This window comes from Psammomys obesus, unplaced genomic scaffold, assembly GCF_907164565.1.
Source record: "Psammomys obesus unplaced genomic scaffold, mPsaObe1.curated_primary_1811, whole genome shotgun sequence".
NCBI lineage: Eukaryota > Metazoa > Chordata > Mammalia > Rodentia > Muridae > Psammomys > Psammomys obesus.
The window spans coordinates 2068642-2089056 of record NW_026594377.1 but is presented as its reverse complement, the minus strand read 5'-3'; the positions used below and the strand labels follow the sequence as shown (position 1 = coordinate 2089056).

Below are 20415 nucleotides of genomic sequence, written 5' to 3'. Positions count from 1 at the left end.
GAAAGAAAGAAAGAAAGAAAGAAAGAAAGAAAGAAAGAAAGAAAGAAAGAAGAAAAGAAGGAAGGAAAGAAGAAGGAAGGAAAGAGAGAAAGCAAAGAAGTTCATTGTTACATCAGAATAAGAATGTTGTAGACTTGGGGAGGGGCATGCATGCAGAGGGTGGAGGAAGGGAGGGATTGAGACTGGAGGAGGGAGAGAACCACAGGGGGGATACAAAGTGAATAAAGTGTAATTAATAAAAAAAGAATAAGAATGTTATTTGCATATATATTTGGGGCTACTAAAAAAGTCTTAGCTGTACAACATATAAATAAAAGTGCTGAAACAGACTCCCTGATGAAGCTACATTTGTTATCTTGCTCTGTCCTGCCTAGAAATAATACCAATACAATAACCGAATGAAAATCAATGCCCTAGTGTTTCGTCAGCCCTCATAACTCCAAGACACTTACCTAATTGCCAATTCAAGGAGTTTATGCTGAAAAAAAAATGGCAGAGGCTAGGTCAATAAAAGGCTTGCCTATCATGCATGCGTGAGGATCCATGTTGGTCCCCAGCACCCACAGAGAATGCAGGTGTGGCGGTGTGCACCCGTAACCCTATTACCAGGGAAAGAGAGACAACTGAAGCCCTAGGACTCACTATCCAGACAACCCAACCTAACAGTGGTGGATGGCTCCTAAGAAACAACATCTTAGCTTGACCTCTGGCCTACACATACATAGGTACACACATGCATTTGCACACTCACACACATACACATGAGAGAGGGTTGCTGGGAACAGCAGAGGTTCTGGGCTGGCACCAGGCAGATGTAGATTAAGGCCCAACTCTGCCATCCAACTTTAGACAAGTATCATCTCTGAAACCTTTGTTCTCTCATCCATAAAGTACAGATAATAACAGTGCACATAGCCCAACGTGGCTGTGCAGACTGAATGAGCATCCCAGGCCCCATACTTAACCCAGCAGTAACCAATTTTATGGTGGAAAGAATTACGTTGTAATGAAATATAATGAGAAACCTTCGATAAAGTACCTGACTTTATAAGTATTACCATGGGCGCTAAATTCGCTGAATCTTTGTCATAGAGTATTTCAATGACTATGGTGCTCTTGATCTATACTAGAAGCAAGCAGGCACTAATTAAAATAAACACCATCAGAGATACATATGTATACAGTTTACTGTGCAGTAGGCACTCTTCTCACACTTCACACATGGCTGTGTAGAATGTGCCATACAGGAGGGCCTACCGGGGAGGTAAATAGCTCTGAACTCTAAGCTCAACCACACACGAAAGGAATACGCAGCATTAAATTGTACAAGGACAACTTACGGACTGACAGCAGCACCATTAAAACTTATCGACCAACTTAGCTGCAAGTACCTAAGGTAGGTGTGGTGGATCTTGCCTGTGATTCTGGCATTCTGGAGATGTAGGCAAGAAAAGGCCCGCAAGGTCAGCTTCAGGTGCACTAGGAGATCCTTTCTAAAGGACACTATGAGTATCTAACAAAGGGGAGACAAGAAAAGGTCATTGTTGAGGGTACCCGAGGCTTAAGTTTCAGAAACAGAACAGATGATGTTCACAAAACTATCAGTGAGGAGAGCTAAGTTAAGCCTTGGGAATACAAAAACCAAGATTCGGTGTGGACAGACAGCTCACACGTACCTATTGTGCATTCTGCTTCTCCTTCATCAACTCAAACGTTCTTGGTGTGTGGAAATAAAACAAAGGCGCAGATGTGACCCCAGGATAAACAAATGTTTGGCTTTTTGCATTGCCCAAAAACAACAGAAATCATCTGTGTAGCCTGTACTAAGTGATAGGTTCAAAAATTCCTAGCTCCCAGTTGTCATTTCCATACAGGTGGCACCTCCCAAATGCAGGTGTCTAAAAATGACTCTCGGGTATAAAGAGCCACTCATTTCCTGCACCTTGGGCAGGCATCCATAACTTCTGTCAGCTTCGGGCTCTTGCCCAACCTAAATCACTGTGTTCTGCAGCAAGCTGTATGCCTATCATTCTGGCTGAGGCTCAGCTTTGGTCTTGGGAAGAGGAAGGATAGGCTGAGAGGTGCCAAGCCCTTCCCTAGCTAGAGGTTAAAACCTCTTCTAGTTCTAGAAAAGCATTCCTTTGTACAAACAGGATCCACATAACTCTTAGATATGTCAGAACCCTAAAAACAATCCAAAGAATTCAGCTTAATCAGGGGGAAATGACAATAAAAATTATCTATGGCATTCACAATAAAAGTTAGTCCTCTTATTTTGTTCCTTAGGCACGGGCTGGCCTTTATGGAAAAACATCAACAATCAGATCGTCTTGCTTTCAAATCACACCATAAACAATTCCAAACTGGATGTCTGAATTTTTTTCTGAATTCAGAAAGGTTCTGATAAATAAGAAGAGAAAACCCTTTGTAAGATTTGGGGTCTCCGATGTTGAATTCTCTTACCTTGGCTGACTTTTTATAGAAAGTGAAAGTGTTTAGTTTCCAGAAATAAATTAAATCTCACTGGAAACCTGAGAATGTTTTCTCATTTATTTGCAGACAATATGGCTACATTGGGAGTAATAATGCCTGTTTACATACACAGTCAGTGTTTCTTCTACCAAATAACAGGTTATGTCTAGGAAATAAAAACACCTTCAAGTTGTTCAACAAATATTTTCCAGCCAAACTAACTTCATTAAAATCAGAATTTACAAGTAAAGGGGCTTTTCAAAATGCACAGCTGGGTGTGCAGCTGGAGGATGACTGCAAGTTTCCCGGCCAGCCTGGGCTACACAGTGAGCCCTGCCTGAAGCAAAGCTTCTTACTCAGAAAAAAAGATGTCCTTGAATGATACATTACAGAATGCAACAAGATATTTTTAAAGGTAAAATTTCATGCAGCTCCAAGAAGAAAATGAAGCAGAGAAGAAGGAAGGGCTGGGGAGGAGCCTCAACTGGCTGCATAAAATCCCTTGAGAAGAAATCTCTCTTACTGTGGTGCTACCAGTATCCATTTAGGAGAAAAAGCTATTTTAAATACATTGAAAGATTAAAAAAGAATTCCACCAAAGGCAGAGGGATGAACAGACACAAGGACGGACAGACAGACAAACGGACCCCCCCCACACACACACATTCACATACACATGCACACATACAACAAAGAAAAACATTAAAATTCTACATTTGAATCATATATTTAATATATAAATTTTTAGAATCCATATTTGAATGTTATGATATATAAAGTAAAAAGCCCAATTTTTAAGTCTCTAAAGTTATTTTTAAACCCCTACTGAATCCACGAAAGAGGGCTTTCATTTATGTCCAGGTCTTTGTTAATGCTTTTTTATGGGTATCCTCTTCTGATGAAGGAAGTTCAACCTCTCTGCTCCCTGAAAGGACAGAAGGATGGGAACTAATGACAGCCCAGGATGATCCCGTGTGCAGAGGAGGCCCCTAGTGGCAAAGCCACTACTGCTTACTAGACCTCCACTTTTACAAGTTTTATAAGATCACTTTATCATGAGGCCAAAATCAATAGGTAATAAAGTCTACCTGAGCTAGCTCAGCCTCCTTAGAACCTCTGTTAGCCTTAATATATGGTAGGGCTATAATTTACAATCCCAAGGTCCTTTCATCAGGAATACACACAGAAGGATGTGAGCTGAAGAATAACTTCATTACGCTGAAGTTCAAACCAACACAGGCACAGTAAGTCCTTAGGGCTGGCCAGTGTGGGGTTGGACCGAACAAGGGAAGCAGGAGAGACACAGCTGCTCACAACTTACCAGCTCTTCTTCTCAGTGTGTCACCATCTTACCAAGCACAGAACTGCGAAACAGGAAGACTTGAAAGTCCAGTTCATCATCTCCATCCTGATGATGGATTCTCAACCAAAAGAAAGCCCTGAAGCATTGCCTACCTCTACAGTGCCAGCTCCTAGGTTCAAGCGGCCATGCATCTGATGATCTCCAGGAGCGACAGACTCAGAGATGGACGCATGGACGGATGGGCAAAAGATCACATGAAAGATAGAATTAGGCACGTTAAAGTTTTTTTTAAGTGTCAAAATACATTTAGAAGCATTTAAGAGAGGCAAAGGAGAGCACTCAGGAGGGGCCAACTGTCCTCTGAGCACGTAGAAAAAAACAGTATTTCATTCTGCCAAGTATCTCTGTAAAGTGAGGAGTGTTCCAAATATTTTGTGCATCAGAATCCTACTATTGGAAAAAACAAGTGACTGGCCCGGGGTCACGCAGTGATAAAGTGGGACAAGCCTCTTGATGCCAGTTCTCTGGAACAGCAAGGCACAAGCACAACAGTAATGTAAATGGGTGTATCCAAACGTTGATGTTTTCTTTGAAGCTCACTAAGATGGTTTACAATTAGACATGTGAGATCTGAGACAGAAAGACGGAGAGAATTAAAGTACTGTCGCATGATTTGGAGCGGCAGCTGGTGCGCCCTAATCTGCAAGGTCCAAGCTTGACAATTGTACCAAGTTAATTAATCACAAATTAATCACACGGAAAACCCTCAGCGCCCTAAGTAAACTCGTGCTTTTGTCTCTGGCTGCGTTGACAGCCATTCTTCACTCCGTTGCACCCCAGAGGCTGCAGGCTGGACACACCTGATGGGCAGGTCAGTGCAGAGGAATGATCGATTATACGCGTATTAAGTTCCTACAATGGGAATTGCTTGTCTCCTATTTTTCCAGAACTGGCACTTTCAGGAAACTCAATGCACGATCCCTCTATCACAGCAATCACTCTTCTGAGTATTCAAGCGACTTTTTATGCCTAAACCACCAGTTATTCTCTGCCTTGTGCTTCTCTCTCCAAGTCTGAAAGAACCCCACAGTTACCTAACGACTCACAGCTAACAACAGTTGGTGCCCTCTTGTATAAAAAAGTATTAACAGAACCCAAGACACCCTGTAGAATTGCTAGGATTTGCTAGATATTTGACTTTCCTATAAATATAAGTGAAAACTGCAGCAAGATGTTGCAATCAGCATGTAAACCTGGATTTTACAAAGCGCAGCCACCCTATCATTCATCACTACTTTATTTTAGCACCCGCCGAGGCTCGCTGTTTGGACGGGTGCAGTAGCGTTAACGTCTTTTCCTCTGAACTTCAAAATCGCTGACGACATGGGTACAGGTGCAGGAAGTGTGGCGGAAACAAACAACTTTGCCTTTGCCCGGCACAGCTTTCCTTTTCCTCCTCCAGCCCTTGGAATATCCCACTGAGCCCCAAGGCAGTGCCCTGGGAGAGCTCCTCCCCACCCGTGGCGCACATAATTGCACGGGGTCCCAGGCAGATAGTGGAGACCCTTGGGATCCAGAGGGTCACCACCCAGGTATAATGCAGGAGGAGAGTGCGTTGCCCACGGGTCACCCTCTCCATCACAGCAAAAATAATCCTAGAACAGCAAACGAGGAGCGCCCACATGTGCCAAGGCTACTTTGAAGTGGGGTTTCAGGAGAGTAAGCCAGCAGCTCCGGGCTCAATGAGCGCTGGCGGAGCTGGGCTGAGCACGGGGTGCGGCACTGGGGACCCTCGCTTAGAGCAGCGTGTCCACCTAGAGGCGCTGCGCCCTCCACACACTTCCCACCGGCTACCGCCTGCGGCCAGTGATCCGAGTCCTTGGCCCTAGTATAGCAGCGATCTCCGGAGGCCATGGGTGGGGGTGTCCTCCCCGGCTGACAGAGAGCCACCCCCACTGCTCCCGGCAGGAGCGCGGAGCTGCACGGACAGGCAAGTGGCAGCGACACACCCGCGCTCAGCCGGCCACGCCCGGCCGGCCCTCTAGTTGAGGGACCCCGACTTACCCCTGGCAGCCCTGCAGATGGCGGGCGGGGCTCCCTCGGCTACTCTGCTCCTGCAGCTGCCGCCGAACTTTCGCTCCTGCAAGGAGGCAGCAGCTCGGCTCCACCTCCAGCTCCGGCAGCCGCGGAGCCTCCAGGGACCCAGGGCAGTGGGGGGAGGGGGAAGAGCGGGGAGCGCGGGCTGAACAGCGGCCAAGCACAGTGCCCGCCTCCGGGTGGGAGCCCGCGTGGTGGAGGCAGCATGGGCCTCAGGGCCAGGGTCGCGCCTGGCTGCAGTCACCGGATTCCACCTGGGCCCTTCTGCAGTGTGCTCAGCTCCCGGTCTGAGCAGAGCAGGGTGCCCTGAATGAGGGACTGTCACTGCAGGGACCATGCGTGGAGAGGCAGAGGCAGGGTCTCCTGCACCGTGGAGTCTTCAAGCGTGACTGGTGACTGACATCCAGAGAAGTTGGCGAGAGGGAGCAGAACACTGTTGGAAGCCGTGCCCCCAGGGAAAGGTGGCGTCTATTCTACAAGTTCTCCCCATAACCCCACGGATTCCCAGACTCATTTCCCTGTGTCATCTGTTCTGCTAGGACTGTCCTGATTCCAAAGACGGCTTGCATCGAAAACTTTGTAATTTGTACTTGAGAGAATTATTGAGAGAGTCACTGTTTTTGCTGCCCTGGGTGGCAGGGCTCGTGCCTTCATTTAGAAGCTGTCATTTGCAGAAGATGGGAAACCCCTTTCAGCCCCACTGTGGCTATGTGATGTCTATAAGGACCTCTGGCGGCCACATCCCCACAGCAGCTCAGCTCACATTTGCAAATAAACAAAGCAGTGTGATTTCTCTGAGTTCGTCAGAGTTCTGCGTGATGGGGAGGTGGTACAGAGTTAACGCTGCACAGATAGGCGCACACCTGGGTGCATAAGTCATCACGCACGGGCTAGCTCCCAGCAGCCTCAGAAGGCGACCCTAGGACAATCTCCTCCTGCAGATGAAAGTAGCTGCTCCGAGGTCAGGGTACTTACAGGTTTTGTTAAGGTTTTTCTACTTCACACTCAGTCCCTCTGAGGATAGCCACGCATCTTCTTCAGGGCCTTTGAACGGCCAGCAAAGCATTCCTATGCCTTCATATCTTTTTATAGTTGATTGCTTTTGCCTACTGAAGTGGCTTTCATCTCCCTACTCAATGGTGTTTCCAGAATCATGTAATAAAGTTAAGCATAGACTTTAGCTTGGAAAATGGGCTAGAAAATTTGAGTGTGCGTTGCCACGGACCGCCACAAACATGCCCTGTAGGCCTCAGAGTCCAGGCTATGTGGACCAGCATGAAGAAGATGAAGAACATACTTTATAGCTATAATAGCCTCTATTACTCTATATAAAAGAAAGAGGGAGATCATTTGTTACTTTGTCGCTGCTCGCCATGTGAGCCACCTCAAGTTACCACTTTCAAACTTCTCCATCTGAATATTGACTCCGGGGCATAGCGGATACCAACGGATACCATGCCAGTGCATTGCAACGGAGAAGCCAGTTTCCAGGAATTGATGTCCCTCGGTTTTCAATAATTTCAAGTGTATAAAAAATAGGTGAATTGAGAAAGTGATAAAACTATGAAACTACATAATAGCATCATTTAGAAAAGATACCTTTTCGTGGACGAACAAGAGAGAAAGTGGATTTACAATGGACTATCTGCTCAATAGCTTCTCTTGCAGAGTTATGTCTCAGTTGCACTCTATCTCCAGCAGCAGGAGAGGCAGCCCCTGGCAAACCCAATCACTGAAACTAGCACAAAGATGGGTTCTCACGCACTAAGACCAGGGACCAGAAACACTGGGCAGAACTAAGCTGACATGTAGCTCTGCTTTGTGATTTAGAGACAGGGTCTCAGGAGCCCAGGAAGACATCAAACTCATGGTAGCCAAGAATGGCTTCCAATCTATGACCCTCTTGCCTTAGGCTCCTGAGTATTGAGATTACAGACATTCACCACTGAGGCCAGCACTGGATGAAAAAATAAAAACAAACAAATAAAAAACAAAAGTGGTTTTTCTTTGATAGTCCTGATATGTGGCCCAGACTAGCCTTGAACTCACAATTCTTCTACCTTGGTGTCCTGTGTACTAGGACTATAGACTAGGACTATAGGCCTTACCTGGCTGAAACCAGTTTCCCCCCATTAACTTATTTATTTATTCACTTTATATCCCTGTTGAAGACCCCTTCCTCCTCTCCTCCCAGCCCCACTCTTTCTCCCTCTTTCCCCATTTCCCCTCCCCCTCTCCTCAGAAAAGGGGATACACACCCCTCCATACCACCCTGCCTCAGCATATCAAGTTGCATCAGGACTAAGTGTGTCCTCTTCCATTGAGGCCCAACAAGACAGCCCAGCTAGGGGAAAGTGATCCAAAAGCAGGCAACAGAGTCCATGTCAGAGACAGCCCCATTCTAATTGCTAGGGGACCCTCATGAAGACAAAGCTGCCCATCAGTTACATATGTGTAGGGGGCCTAGGGACAGACCATGCATGTTCTTTGGTTGGTGCTTCAGTCTCTGTGAGCTCACAAGGGCCTCAGACTCTGCTGGTCTTCTTGTGGAGTTCTTGTCCTCTGGGTTCACCTATCCTTCCCCCAACTCTTCCACAAGTCTCCCCAAGCTCTGCCTAATATTTGACTGTAGGTCTCTGCATCTGTTTCAATCCACTGCTGAGTGGAGCCTCTCAGAGGACAGTTATGTTAGGCTCCTGAAACCAGCTTTTAAGACTTACTACGAAAAGAAAAAAAAATTACTACTTGGATTTTAGCTTGAAGCTGAAATGTTTTATAGTTAAACATCTTTCACAAGCATGATTTAGAAATTAAACTGTGTTGTTTGAATTTCCAAGGATGTACTAAAGGTATGTTAATGTCATGCCATCAACATGGGAACAGTAAGAAAATACATACACAGCTTTAGAAATAAGTGAAGGCACGATAGAAGTGTGACTTAAAGTAGAAAGCTTTTGTACTTATAAAGGCAGGTATGCATATTACCCACGCATGTGTCCAGGTTGGCTTGGACCTGGCTGTGTAGCCCAGAGTGGCCTAAACTTGCTACAGCCTTCATGCCGTAGCACCCCAAGAACCAGAGTATTACTGTGAACCTCAAACCTGGATACATTTTGCTAATCAGTTGTCTTAAATAGATACTGCACAGCCATCAAATGTCAAGTACAGAATTATTTCACATATTTCTAGATCAGGTATCTCAACTTTAGCAGGACCCTTGAGAAACTTGGCCCAGGCCAGCCAGGAGCTGAAGTAGTGAAACTCATTCACTAAAGCTCTGTTGCTTAACTTTCAAGACACACTGACGTCGTGTCAATCTCCCTTTAAACTGAGTTCCACTACTAAGGGTTATCCGATTCTTGGATCACAGCAGTGTGCCATGTAGTCAGAGGCAGGTCATTAGATGGAAGGGGTTTCCTGTACGGAATTTAGAGATTAGACAGTAGTTCTGAATGGTGGTCATTAGGATGTGGTCTAACTGTATTCTTCCTATGCATCTACTGCTTTTAAACCTCAGATATATGAAGTAGAATTCTCAATAACTTTTCATGTGAAATGAATAAGGTAAATAATGTTTGGGCTAAAAAAGTAGATTCTACTTTCCTAGGGTAAGCTTCATAACTCAAACACAGTAGGAGCTCAACTAATATCTGGTGACTAGAGAGATACTTTTAAGTTCTTTTGGCTGTCTCCACAGTTCTATCTTGAAATGTGCATATCATCAAAATGATTATTTTGGCTGGGCATGAACAAGGTGGAGGCAGAAGATCTTGACTTTAAGGCCAGCCTGGACTACCTAACAAGTTCAAGGCTAACCTGAATTACACAGTAAAATCTTATTTTAAAAAAATAATGATAAGCCAGAGCTGGGAGGCAGTTTAGAGGAAGTGCATTACCCAGCATGTGCAAGGCCCTGGGTTTGATCTCCACAATCCTCCGAAAAATAATTGATTGGTTGTTTTACAGAATTTTAAAATTTACATTGTTCATGCTTTTCTTTCTACATCAATCCAGGAAGCCTGAAAGGAGGAAATATCCCTACCACATTGCTCTCTTCTGCATATGACAGACAGGAGCCATTCTCTGGAGTGGCACTTTAACAGTGTTGCTAAGATCTCAAGTAAAAGCTGCCTGGCATCCCCCATGCTTCAGGGTGGCTTTTCCACCCTGTCTCTGTGTACTACATGGCCTCTCGCAGCAGAAGGTCATTCAGAAAAAAAAAAAAAAAGATGAGTGAAGCAGCAGAAAGTAGCTCACATCTACCGGTATCCCTGGGTTATCACCAGCTTCTCAAAGCAGGGTCTCTCCTTGCCATTATTTGCATTTGTCCACCAGTATTCAGAGGTCTAGCTCATCCAAGGCCTTTAATCATGACTAGAAACACTCATTGTCCTTTTTTTTCTTTTACATTTTGTATTACATCTTAAGTTATCTTGTGAGCATTTTAAGTGTCTCCTTTAATTTTTATTATATTTTTATTTGTTTTAGGTGTATGTGTGTTCATTTGAGTCACAGCACTCGTGTGGCAATCATAGGTCACCCTGATAAAATTGATCTCTCATTCTATTCTGCAGGTTCTAGGGATCAAAATCAGGTCATCAAGCTTAGTAGAAGGTGCTTTTACCTGTTGAACCACCTCACTAGCCCTCATTTTAAAAAATTATTTTCATCTTGGTAACTAAAGTCTCTGAATGTCACAGAAAGAGTCCTCTAACTTTCATTCCTGCACTAATTTGTTTTAAACTGGTAGACAGGCTTATTTGAAATTATTATCATCTTCCCAATCATTATCATCATCTTAGACTATTTCTTATTTAGGTCAATATCTATAAACCCCCGTCCTTCTTTCAAGACTTCACTCTGTACCTTTCCACTGTCCTAAAGATACACTGTAGCAAGCTCTCCATTAATAAAATATGCTTCAAAGACACGCATTATTGTAAGAGCATTTATTACTGACAGTGAAAAGTAGGACACACAGACGAGTGTTGGAGGATACCAGGAGAGCTACTGTAGAGCATATCAGCACTAAACAGAGGAACCAGCTTAGAGACAGGAGGAGCAAGCACATTCAGAATCCATAACCCCTCAAGAAAAGCTGCCTAAGGGAAGCAACAAGTGGGATGTTGGCCCAAGAAAGAAAAAGATGAGGAAATGATGCCTGACCAACAACGGTAAAGGGTATCCATTTCTGGTTTTCTTGTTTATCTCAATCCTAAACACAGGAGGTGATTCACCCTGTCTAGACACAGAGTGAGAAACAACCCAGCAGGGACTTTGCCTTCAAACCTGAGGACTTCATGCTGCCTCCCTAGCTTCAAGAGACACACTTGGCAGGAAATGCTTAGTTAAATCATTACTGAGTCACCCGCAGCAAGGGAGGCAGTTACTGTGTGCCATACACTGTGGGAATAACACAGGTGGTTAAGCCTAGTCCTCAGTGAGGCACCTAACATCTAGCACCCTGAGAGGCAGAGGCAGGCAGATCTCTGAGTTTGAGGCCAGGGGTCTATAGAGTGAGTTCTGCGACAGTCTGGGCTATGTGGGAAGAAAAGAAAACCTGTTCCCAGAGTTACTGCAATTGGATAGCTTCCTGCGAGGAGTGGCTTTTGGGAGGGACCCGGCAAAGCAAGTCAGACTTTGATAGGCATATAAAAGAGGGAGAAGGCCTCCAATAAGACACACATCTAAGGAAGCAGAGCATGGAAAGAACTGAGCAAGTCCTGAGGATAATTGATATTACAAATGACCAGGACATGCAGGACGTTTAGGGAGGAAAATGAGGGGAGTCTAGAAGTATCCTGAATCTGGTTTGTGTGGAATTTTGACTGCCGGGGAAAGACTTTATCATTTGAATTTCCATGAAGTATCCAAGTGTATTTAGAAGTGGGCACAGCTGGTTAATCAGCTTTTATCATTGCTGGGGGAGAGTCTTGCTTTTCCTCAGAGCCCATCTCTGTGAAGACTTAGGAAAAAGGTGAAAGCTGCCACCACTGAGAGCTAGAGAGATGACCCAGTACTAAACAGCACATACCTCTCTTGCAGAGGACCCAAGTTTGGTTCTCAGAACCCACATTAGGCAGCTCACGATAACCAATAGCTTCAGCTCCAGGAAAATCCAACATCTCTGGCCGCCATGGGCATCACACACAAACACACACACACACACACATACACACACACACTCTGAGGCATATAGACATACACAAAATTCTAAAAATAAATCATTAAAAGTGCCACCAGCTATAGAAGGGGAAAGGAGAAAATTGATGTTAAAAGAAAAAAAAAAAAAGACTAGATTTTTACAGCATCTGTGAGATAACCTCAGAAGAGAGGTCTAGATATCAGTCAGAAATTAGTTCAGGAAAGGCCAGGTTTAGATAGAGGACAGTAGGAATGGGAAATCATCCATGAACAAAATGTCCTCTATGTAATAAGAGAGATGAGCTAAGAGAGTCCTATGAAGGAAGATGAGAATACAATCTGTGGAGAAAACAGTATTCCATGAAGGAGAGTGGGAAGGACAGGTGGAAACCAAAACTTGAGCTATCTTAGAAGTCATGGAGTTTCAGAAGGTGGGGTGATGCTTACAGTCTAAAGTCCTATAGCTAGCTGGGTCAGCAGAGGCGGCTCAAAGGACACAGCAATCTGGATGAGAACCCAATCTTGGTTCCCGGTACCCATGTCCTGAGGTTTTCAGCTGCCTGTAACACCCAATCCGGAGGATCAGACATGCTTTTCTGACCTCTGAAAAGGCATATCAGATACACCCAGTGCAGCAGCAAAAGTTAAGTGTAGAAAAAGTTGCTCTGGTTTTCACAGTCCAGAAACGTGTGTGTGGTTACACTGACATTTCACAATGGGCCCAGTCTGACTTGCTAATGAAATCGCAGGACTTCCTGGAATATGAGTGGTAACCCTGTCACTACATACAGATTTCCAAGTATGCTTCACTCTTGACCTAGAAAACCAAAAAGCAACCAGAAGTAAGAATGAGAAGCAGTGGACAATCCATAAGAAACCAAATATTTATATATTCTGATTGCTTTCAGCACAATAGCTATTTCAGTAAAGCACTAATTTGTTATATGCCTTTCATGTTACTAAACCTTTGACTAAAATCTGTGTACATGAGAAACTAAAAGGAAAAATAATGTTAATGGGAATGGAGAAAAATAACCTTGGTAGGTCCCTTTCTTCATCACCCCTGCTGTTACAGGCTGTGTTAGTCACCTACCTCAGTTTTGAAAAAGTACCAGACAAAAGAAGCCTGAGGAAGGGTGGGTTTATTTTGCCTCACAGTCCAACAAGGCAGAGAGGTCTTGACAGCAAGAGCCTGGGGCAGCTGGTCACTTTGGATAGGTAGTGAGGAAGTCAGGTGACTAATGCGGAGGCTCACTTCGCTTTCTCCTGCACACGCAGAGTGTGTCTTCCCATTTCCATTAATGGAATCTTGAAACCCCCTCACAGATTTGTTAGAGCTTCCTCATACATGATTCTAGATCCTGTCAACGTGATGATGGGTAGAAAGAGTCACACAGGTTCTCGCCTGAGGACACAAACCCTGAGTTAACCCTGAACACCTTCAGTCATATGTTGGGAACACAGTTCCACCCACCCCCAGGCTGGACCTGCGCTGAGTCTCTGCTGCTGCAAGCTGTGCCCGAGCCTTACCTCCCTCTCTCAGGAAGCTCTACTGACCCACTTGGCTTTCTGCAAGTGGACTCTCCCCATTCTCCATTCGGAAACAATCTCTGCTTTGAATTCTGGACTCTTCAACTTGGGCCCTAGAGTCTTTTCTCCTCTAGTTTCACCCCCTATTTCACTACTGTTCTCCACCAGAACCCTGCTCTCACCTTAACAAACAAAATTAACACAGAGGTCTCTGCCTGAGACCCCATACCTTCTCTGCCCCAAATACCTCTTACTCACTCATATCCCCTCAACACCACCGCAACACTGCTCATGCCAAAATTTGCTGAATCTCTTTGGAGGTAAGTTTGTTGTGCAACCCCAGAGAGGTCATGGTTCTATGGTGTTAACTCAGGTCATCAACACAGAAGCACTATTATTAGAATTGCCAAAACTGCATATGCGAAAGACATTGGTTTTTATCATGTTAGAGCCACTCTCTAAGCCATATGTGCATTACTACACCTGTCAAGACTCCACAAGGAAACGGAGGTTTTTGCTGGGCACGGTTTATGATTTCAGTGTCCAAGACGCTCAGGCAAGAGAATTGCCATGGCTTTAAGGACAGCAGAGCGTGAAGAGTAAGACCCTGTCTGAAACACACACATGTGGAAAGCAGACAGAGAGAAAGAGACAAAGGGAGACAAAGGGAAGCTTAAAGAGATCCTATAGCTTCTACAACTTAGCCACAGATAGTAATGCAGAGCCCACGATTTACACTCAGGTCACCTCCTTTCCTACAGATATCTTTGGGCTTTCCATATCTTATAGCTAAAGATAAAGCAATTGAAAGAACCCACAGTCTTTCAAAATATTGTATCTATAAAACAAAAATAACAAATTCTTCCTGTTTTGAAATTTTATGTACTTTTACATTTGATTATTTACAGGGTTCTTTTTTCCTGTGTGTGTGTGTGTGTGTGTGTGTGTGTGTGTGTGTGTGTGTGTGTGTTGGGGCATAGCCAGGAAGGCCAGAAGAGAGCAGTTGATCTCTGTTAGCTAGAGATAAAGGTTTCAGCCACCTGACATGGGTACTGGGAACCGAACTCCAGTTCCCTGAAAGAGCAAGAAATACTGTTAGCTGCCAGTCTTTCCAGGTTGACCTCAAAATTACTATTACTCAAAAAATATAACTGAGGCTGGCCTTGAACTCCTATCTTCTTGCCTCAACTTCCCAAGTACTTGGCCTTATAGGTTCAAGCAGCAAGCCTGGCTTTTTTTTATTCGGTTGTATTGTTTTGTTTTGTTGAGAAAAGGTTTCACTGACTAGCCCAGGCTGGTCTGAAACTCACTATGTAGCCTAGACTGCTCTTGAATTCTCTGTCTTAGCTCCCTCAGTGCTAGGATTAGAAGCATATATCACCATACAGTGTTGAAAATGGGTTCTTAATGATGGAAAATCAGAGAATCATTTGTCTTTTGAGTATTGTCCTCTTAACATAAGATACATGCAGAAGAGAGATGTATCCCACATGGTTCCCAGTCCATTGCTTTTGTTGTCTATCTCATGAGCTCCTGTAGGGATCTGGGAATACTCTCTGCCTTGTCTTACCCCTATTATGTGAGACAAGGCTATCTGGTTGTCTGTATCTGTGAGTTCTATATACACAGGTTTAACTAACCTCAAATGAAAAATATTTTTAAGTGTATCCAAACTGAACCTATACAGACTTGTGTTCTGTCATTATCTCCTAAGCAACCCAACAGTAACATAATTGATGTCAAATTGTCTTGGGTTCCAAAAGTACTTAGAGGTAATTTGAAAAACTCAGAAGAATATTTATAAGTCTATGTATGTTCTCTGCCAACTTCATACAAGGTATTCGTGCTCCTTTGGGTTCTGGTATGTGAAAGGGGCCCTATCTCAATCTCCCACAGAGACTGAGGGATAACTGTATTACAACAAAAATGGAAAAGTTCAAGTTCAAGAAGATGTGAATGAGTGAGCAGCTTCCTTGGGCACCTCCCCTTTTGTCACATCTCACCACATTCTGTGCTTTGAGGAGATAGTCAATGTCCCCTCAATTCTTATTCTCAATTTCTTAAGCCAACATCTGAAGTCACACAGTGTTTATGTGACTAGATAGAGAACCACTGTTTATTTTCCTCCCTATGGAGCACAGTCTTCTCCTTCCTATTCCTTTTAACCAGTCCTTAAACAGGCTTCCCTTCAGACTCAGCTCTTATCTTGATAGGATGGGGAAAGATAGCTCACTCCCCCACTGGTAAAGCACTTTTTGAAACACACTGCAGAACTTCTGCCATGCTTTGGAGAACAATGCTGAGGAAAGGGGTGAAAATCCTAGAACTCTATCATTCTATGCACACTTCTGTGTTTACACTGTAATACAGTGATTATAAAGCAGCCAAGTAAGTACTCTAATAACATTGCACTGCAAATTCACCAAAAAACTGGGCATGCTGCTGTTTACTTTTTGCTTTTCTTCTTAGGTATGGAACAGGCTCCTGGAAGCAACTCCTGGGCATCAGTCTATCTGAAGCTCCCGCATATCAGTCACAAGCTAGACTCGGCCTCTCTTCCAATCGTGCCATCAATCCATCCACACCAGAGGTTTGGGCAGTGAGGGTCTCTCAGGCTTCAACGGCCACTTCTGGGAATAGAAGGTGTCACATAAACACAGAGAACGGTTTTCAGTCAGAGGTCCCCAAGATCATGTCCTCCTGATACCCCGCTGTAGCTCAGACTTCCTATTTGCAGTTAGTGGGGAGTTAAATACTAGACTGTAGGCTGGAGGTATGCAAAGTCTACTTTCAGAAGAAGGCTTCCTAGTCCTAGTTTGGATTCTCCTTCCAAGACATCACTCAGACCCAGATAAATTAAGAGGCCCACCAAGCAGATTCTAAAGGCAACAACTTATAACAGGAAATTAACATGTCATTGAAATAAGTTGGCAATATAGCCACAGTTAACCCAAGTAAAATGTAACAGTTCTCACAACAGGCATTCATGACATGGTTATTATAGAGCTGTAAAACAAGTCTCACAGACACATAAATCCCTCTTCTGAGCATATGGCAATTCATACACATGTACTAAATAGTAATTATTGAATCATGTGACTCCTGGAATCAGATAGTGCATGGCATGATGCTTACTGAAATGAAGGCCTTTTGTTATCTAAAATTAAAAACCTTTACTATACCTCCTAAGAAGCTGTCTAAATTTAAAAACTGTTGGGAGTTGGTCTGGTCTGGTGCTATGTATTCTATTGTTAATTACTGGCCCCCAAGATCTGGTTGCTGCCCATTCTTACTTATACCATTGTTATGTAAATTTTGCTCTACCTAATTCAAAGTTAACTGGTTAATAAAGTTGCTGAAGCCTGTAACTGGGCAGAAGAGAAAGAGAGAGAGAGGCAGAGCTTAGGTTCCGGGGGGGGGGGGGGTTGGGGGGTTTGAGGGGGACCAAAAGGGGGGAGGGGAAGGAAGAAGAGAGAAAAGGAAGGAGCTCGGGGACTGGACAGGGTGAACCAGGAGCACCAGGCCAAGGGAAGAGTGCCGTGAGGACAGACTGATGGAACAGAAGCCACCCAGGAGTTATCAGATTGGCAAGAGATGAGCTTTTAAGTAGGTTTTAAGTGTAGTAGGATTAGAATAAATCAGAATCTGCCCGCACAGTGCCTACAGCTTAATAATAAATCATAGTCTCTCTGTGTCAATCATTAAGGAACTAGCTGGTTAAAGAAAACTGCTGTCATATGAATTTCTTGCATACATAATTATTAATAATCATTTTATAAATAACAATGGTAAATAGAACTGCAAATAACTGCAGAAAAACTGGAAAACCAATTTATTTTCAACTGAGAAGGTAAGTAAGAGACCCAAACTCTGGAAGTCTTTGACATAAACTACTTTCTTCCCCACTCCCATCAAATAAATGTCAGAGAATTGTTAAAAGAATTTGAGGTATGCTACATTGTTGGCATACTGGGTGGGAGGGGTGCTCCCATAAAAATTTTCAGCCAATCTCAAAAGGAAAAGGGGAAAAGAATGAAGTGAGGAAGAAAGAGGAGAGGGGGAGAAAAGAGGGCTGAGGAATGGAGGAGAAGAAAGGGATGGAGAGAGGAAAATAAATCTCTACCATTCAGAAAAATAATGCGAAAGAGTTATGAAGTTCAACATATAGTATTTGCCCATTTATCTAGCCATACAAGATCTACATATTCACTAGGGAAAAGGGTTATAAATATATATACAAAAGAATTATATAAAATGTTCATAGCACAAAAACACAAATGTCCACAGCAGTTGAGTAAATAAAGAGATCATGATGATAATGGTTGGCTGGTGGTAAGGGGCTCATGAAGCCCCATATTTCTGTAAGAATCCATAGATAGTTAACAGTTGGTTGAAAGAATAAGAAACATTTTCTTCAATGGTGAATCACTGGTAAATCATCCTGTACTTTTAGTTATCTTAATTAGATTCATTAGTTCATCAAAAAATTTAAAAACCATGAACAAGCCAGTTATATTTAGAAATATATTATATGTATATGTAAATATATGGATGCAATAACATTTAATGAAAAAAGACATTGATATGAAAGAGTAAGGATGGGTATATGCGAGAGTCCGGAGAGAAGAAAAGGAAAGGAGAAATGTAATTATCTTAAAATTAAAAAGTCATGAAAGAAGCTGGCTCAGTGGTTGCTCAGCCAGAGATATCTAAGTTTAGTTCCAGCACCCACATGGTGGTTCACAACCATTTGCAATTCCAGTCCCGGGAGATATGGCCCTGTCTTTGAGATCCAATACCCCCCTCTGTCCTCTGAGGTCACCAGGCACATATGTGGTACACATACATAGATGTAGGTAAAACATTCATATAATAAAATAAGTCTTTAGAAAAGTCATAAGGGAGATCTAAGATGGTGGTGACCAGCACGTACCATATCTGAGAGACAAGGGATCTGAACTCCGAAATTGGTGAGTAGAGGGGCAGCTGAATCCAGAACATCAACATTGAGGCTTCCAAGGAGAAAAGGGACAAACCCTGAGCTGAGACCATTAGGATTCAGGTCAACCCCGGACTTCTCCTGGGGACTCAATTCCCAGGCACTTCCCCTTTAACGGGCCTCCCTGCTCAACAGCAGAGGCAGCAAGCCTGAGGCAGAGGCTGAGGTGGCAGAGGAGGCCCGCAGTGCCCACAGCTCCTAGCACAGAGCACAGCGCTGGCTGCTCCTAGCACAGAACTCCTTGCTTGAGATTTGAGACAGAGAATACTCAGTCCCCCAGCACTTCCCCACACAGGCCTCCCTTCTCCCTCCTTGGCAGAGGCCGAGGCTGCAGAGGTGGCGAACAGCACCCGCCACCTAGTGCAGTGCTGATCCGCAGTGCCCACAGCTCCTAGCACAGAGCGCAGTGCCAGCGCTTCCACCAGGCCAACCAGGTCCACAGCTCCCCAAGGCCTTCCGGAGGCATCTGTTCCAGTGACCTCCTAGTTCTGCGTTGGTGGCTGGACATCCAGTGGACCTCAACACCAGCCCCCAAGTTCTGCGACAACATAGGGATTCATGGGACAGCATTATCAACAGTGAAGCCCCAGCTCTGCGGGTCTACCAGGGAAGTCGAGGCAAACAACTCGTGGAGCCCAGACAGATCTGAATACCAGAACGACAGTATGACAGGACTGTAGACCACTGAGGTATTCAGGAAATCGGCGCATTGCACCCGCAAACTGCGCCCACAACTGCACCCGTGAACAGCGCTAGCATCCGCACCCCCTCCTGTGCCTGCACCCCACACACATTCCAAGCATCCGCATTCTCTAGCACCCTGTCCTTCAAGACACACTTCCATGCACACGAGCACACTCGCATACCCACAATTGTGATTCTGTGTCAGAGGCTCTTCCTCCTTTAGGTAAAGCTGAAACATCAATGCACACTCTCAAACCAGTGGACCTCTCTCATCTTCCTGAAGAATACTCCAGACAACAGAGTAAGACAGACCCAGTCTGAAGTACAGACTCCAGGAACAAACGTTGAAGGTTATGGATAAGCAAACGGCCAGAGGTGGGCGTAAGAGCACACCCAACAAAAATCAGGACATCATGGCTCCACCAGCATCCCCCAAATCAATGGATATTTCAGCTCATCAGAAACACAAGAAAATGACTTTAAAGCTATGCTTATCCAGTTATTAGAAGCACATAAAGAGGAAACAAACAAATCTCTCAGAGAAATAACCAAACAAATGGAGGCAAATAAAGAGGAAATGAACAAAGCTCTCAAAGAAATACAGGCAAATACAGCCAAACAAATAGAGGCACAAGCAGAGGCACAATTAGTGGCATATTGAGAGAAAATGAACAAAAAAAAATAGAAGCCATCATACAAAGACAGGAATCCACATTCAAACAGATGAAGGAAATGGTACAAGGCATAAAAACAGAATTATAATCAATAAAGAAAACACAAACAGAGAAAGCCCTAGAGCTGGAGAACTTAGAGAAAAGATCAGGAACCACAAAGGTAAGCATCACCAGTAGAATACAAGAGATGGAAGAGAGAATCTCAGGCACTGAAGATGCACTTGCCAAAACTGATATTTCTCTCAAAGAAAAAGTAAAATCAGAAAAGTCTCAAACACAAAACATGCAAGAAATTAAAGACACCATGAAAAGATGATCATCTCCTTAAATGCCAAAAAAGCATTTGAAAAAATCCAACATCCATTCATGTTTAAAGTATTGGAGAGATAAGGGATACAAGGCACATACCTAAAAATAGTAAAGACAACATACAGCAAGCCCATAGCCTATATCAAACTAAACGAAGAGAAACTTAAATCAATCCAACTAAAATCAGAAACAAGGCAAGGATG

The 20415-nt window shown here is 44.0% G+C and overlaps 1 protein-coding gene across 2 annotated transcripts in view; it reads right to left on the bottom strand.

Annotated features, from left to right (window-relative positions):
- The window catches only part of Csgalnact1 (chondroitin sulfate N-acetylgalactosaminyltransferase 1), a 341415-nt gene extending 335484 nt beyond the window's left edge, over positions 1–5931 (bottom strand). For both annotated transcript variants that reach the window (XM_055618818.1, XM_055618819.1), the window contains exon 1: positions 5840–5931. The gene's annotated coding sequence lies outside the window, so the exon portion shown is untranslated. The remainder of the gene's footprint in view (positions 1–5839) is intronic.
- Between the last annotated feature and the right edge of the window lie 14484 nt (positions 5932–20415).